General features: G+C 44.4%; 1 protein-coding gene across 1 annotated transcript in view; it reads right to left on the bottom strand.

The window, feature by feature from the left end:
• T265_05515 (hypothetical protein) overlaps positions 1-4283 on the bottom strand; it is a gene marked incomplete at both ends in the record, with an annotated part of 48968 nt that overhangs the window by 17570 nt on the left and 27115 nt on the right. The window lies entirely within an intron of this gene.

Below are 4283 nucleotides of genomic sequence, written 5' to 3'. Positions count from 1 at the left end.
GGGAAGTCGAGAGGCAGAGGTCGGGTTCGAACCACGGACCTTCCGGTCAGTGAATTCGCGCTCTAACCACTGAGCCATCTCGCTCCGACCTCCTAACACATCTGATGAAGATAAATAAACAGCACTCATCTAGAAATAGATTAGTTATTCGGGGTCCAAATCCATCGATCGCGGGACATATTTTGACCAACAGAGGTCTCGTGAGGGAAGTAATATAATCCGAGTAGTCGTGTTTGTCAAAATTAAGGATAGAACCAGTAAACAGAGTACAGTTCCATTTTTCTTTTCCTAACGCGATTTTGAAGACTGACCTCATTGGAGATGTTGACACTGAGAATGAATAAGATTTAAACGTATATTGTACAATGAGGCCCCACCAACACGATGGCTCAAGTGGTAAGTGCACGAATTTACTGACCGGAAGGTCCGTGCCTCTCGACTTCCCATGTCAAGACTTGGGTAGTCTGGTGGAAACCCATCACTCATGCTTCCTTCGGATGGCATGGCAGCTAGGCGCCGGAAGGGTGTTACAGCTGAACGGCTTTTTTACCAGCACCATCATCACCTACAACATCCCGGTGTTCAGCATTGATGTTTCGCTACCGTACCACCAAGATTAAAAACCGATCGCTCAGGGTGTCATAGCACGGTGACTTTGGAAACTATCCAAAAAAACTGATGAATTTGGCGGGATTTATGTGGAAAGCCACAATGTTCCTCTAGATGGAACAAAAGAATTTAGATAACCTATTCTAGAGAGTGTCACAAAAGATTTCACGGAAAAGAAACAAACGCCACATGTGAACTCCGAACCTGAAGCACTATAATGTGAGTTAACGTCTGGTCATGTGAGACTGCACCAGCATATGAATAGAACCGTCTGAAAACAGGCCCCCCTAAGTTGGATTAACGAAAATGGCTCCTCTAAACTATTTCCAATTTCACCGTACGTGTGTTCTTCTCACATGCCTTGTTGACTGTGTTGGTGTATAAAATTTGTATTCCGATTCAGTGATTTAGTGTCGCATCAAGTGAGTTCTTTCATCGGTCACGCCAAGACAAATGCAAATTTGGATTCGATTTCATGAAACAGTGTGGTCTCCCTTGCAGACAGGATACACTGTCAATTTGTCGCCTTGTGCGTAAGTGGTGGATAGGATCAGGAAATGAAAGGATCAGACAGCTTGAGACACTAAACCCTCAGGTTCCGAAGGGACAGATCATGCGGATTCTTGGAACTCTTCAACACCCTCATCATCACTGACAGAAGCATGAGGGACTGGGAATTGGATCTAGCCTACCATTAACCACAGAGAGGCATACACCTTCAAACACTCATTGAGACAAGCTGAGCGGTGTACTTCCTTTCCCCCGATAAACTCTTCCCCATTAACCACAGAGAGGCATACACCTTCAAACACTCATTGAGACAAGCTGAGCGGTGTACTTCCTTTCCCCCGATCAAACTCTTCCCTTGTCTGCTGCTGTTTATCGCGTCTATCTCATGGATTCGATACGCATTTTTTACTCCCTCATGAACTTTAACCATTGACTTGTCAGACCAGTTTGGTCGGCCATTCTTTATGCGCGCTTTTTGACCATTTCGCGTTACCGCGTGTTGTACCCAGACAAACTAAGACCGATTTGCCATCTTCTCCGGGCTTTCTTTGGACTTGCACTACTTCGGGCAACAGTTTAGACGAAAACCCCCATAATTTGAGGTTTGTACTCCTTTTATTACGTATTTTATACATGTAGTACCGCATCTTTTGATAAATCTCAAGAATCCACAATTTATGTCTTGTGATTTTGCGCGTCACTCAACTGGGCTTTCCTGAATACGTCTACAAGCGGAGACTGACAAAAACTTCGATGGTATATGGTAGTGGCTTCACTAGCCAAACACAGGGCTTCCTTCCAATTCTGGAATGTGAGCGGAACCCCACGGTACACAGGCATATCATGACCTTATCCGATCCCTTCTGTCTGAAACTGTCCTTCAGAGAGTCAGTGATGGCAGATGGCTAATCCGAATCGAGAATGAAAAAAATGTCCTTATACACAGCGCGATCACAATTTCCTGATTATGAGTGACTGTCAATGAAGGGCCAAATCCTCTGAGTACTCGATATTTCACTAAATTTTCGTTGTACTCTTTTCAGGAGAGTCCTTGTGCTCAAGAGCCCTCCCCGAAATGAAATAGAAACCTTTTAAATGAAACTTAGACAACAGAACGTGCTATTGACCACTTCTGGTTACAGGTTTTCTATTTCGCCCGAGCTCTATCGTTTGTGTTGTTACCACCCGTTCAGCTTATTACTCCGACTAATGACGCATTGAACACCTGTCGCATGAACAAACAAACGACAAGTACATTGCAGAAAAAACTAAATTACTTCATGCGTCATCTATCCTAATGATCAATGAGCGTTGATAAGCCTTCCCCTCATAACCGTGCACCGTTTCCATGGTTGTAGCGGAAAGCCAGAGATCGATAACTAAAATTAACTGTCTGTCCGTAGCCCACCGTCAGTGCCAGGCGAACTTGCTTAGCGCAGTCCTATACATTCAGTGTTCATTACTCAACTGATCGATAGGTAGTATTACGACAATGTTCGATCCAATGATCTGAAAATTCAAGGTGACATCTCTGGCGCATATGCTACAAGACTAATTTCACCCAAGCGTCACAGGTGTTTACAAAAACACTACGAAGTCGACTGTTCCAGAGGGAGCAAAATAACAAAGAAAAAGATCAAAACCGTTCGGAAATTAGGACCGAGGACAAGGGAATATATATACATATAAATATTATATATATATATATATCTATGTATACGATTCAGCTGTGGCATCCTTTCGAAGCCTAACTGTCATGCCACCCGAAGGTTGCACGAGGGCTGGGATACTGCCAGGTCGCCCAAGCCTAGACAAGGGAAGTCAACAGGCAGAGGTCGGGTTCGAACCACGGACCTTCCGGTCAGTAAATTCGGGCTCTAACCACTTGAGCCATCTCGCCCCGGGAAAGGAATTTTTAAAAAAATATAGGTAGTATGAGGACCGAACGAATTTTCTGAATGCCACCGGTTGTTCCATGTGTGGTTCTCTCTTTAAGAAAAGTACCTGATGTATCAGATCCCATATTTTTACGATAAGACTACTGAACATGTCGAATGTATATCGCTACCGGTCGTATGGGCAATGAACCAGCTGGTCTACACGGGTGTAGATCCACTACCGCAACGAGCATTTGTGCGCCGCGTGGCCAGTGCTTTTACTGTATGTGTCGCTGTACTCAAGTTCAATTCATCTGCGTTCCGCTGCTCACTGGATCACCACACTAAGATACATGTGAAATCGTTTGACCGTTTTCGACATTGTTTCCGTAGAAATGCAGTCCAATACGGCATTTTGGTGCGGTACCTTGTGTGGAAAGTATAAGTTCATCGGCACTCCAAGCCATTTTCGTTTTCATCTACTTACTCTTTTCGTGACTGATCGATCACGTGGAAGTCATTCTAACGCAGCATATGGCAAGTATTTCTGACAAAAGACCTGGATGGCATGCCTTGGCCAGGAGTGAGCGGCGTTGGATTAACCGTGAATAGAAGTACAAGCCTACTAATGGCTTAAAATAACTGATTGCCAGGGCAAGAATCTTACTCTGACGGCCGACCTTCCCGTGCGCTCAAAAACAACAGCGCTGAGTAGGTTCTTCTAAACGTATTTGTGGAACATGCCTGTACTGAAGAAAAGCCTAATTTGAGGCAAGGAGAGAAAAATTTGAAATCTGGAAAAAGATGGGTTCAGAAGCACAGTAAACCTACAAATGACGGGACTGGAAAGTAGCAACGAAGTTCAACTAATCGAGGACGCTCCGTTGCCTAAGACCAACTCACATGAAAGAGCTGAATCAGCAAAATACACATCAGGGGAATGATAAAAAAGTATCCTTCAGTGCACGATTTCGTTAGCCTATCTGTTACGCGGGAGAGGACAAGAGCCATTTAGGCTTTCGAGGTGTTTTCCCATGACACAACACTACCTACGATTGGTCATTACCGCACTCGACCTTACTGGAGCGCATCAACAAGGTATGGACAGGTGTTAAGGTGAGACAGCGCAGAGATTGGGGGATTAGGCCTACGTGATGGACTGGTAGTGTGCACATTCTCACAAACAGTGTTTTGTCAACAAGCACAATCCCATATCTTCAGTATCATCCAAGCTGAAAAGTATGGTAACTTTTCAATCACGTGAAAAATACTTGGAACCGATTGGGT

Source organism: Opisthorchis viverrini (assembly GCF_000715545.1).
Source record: "Opisthorchis viverrini unplaced genomic scaffold opera_v5_102, whole genome shotgun sequence".
Taxonomy (NCBI): Eukaryota; Metazoa; Platyhelminthes; class Trematoda; order Opisthorchiida; family Opisthorchiidae; genus Opisthorchis; species Opisthorchis viverrini.
Note: the sequence above shows the minus strand (reverse complement) of the source record. Positions and strands in the feature narration are given on the sequence as shown.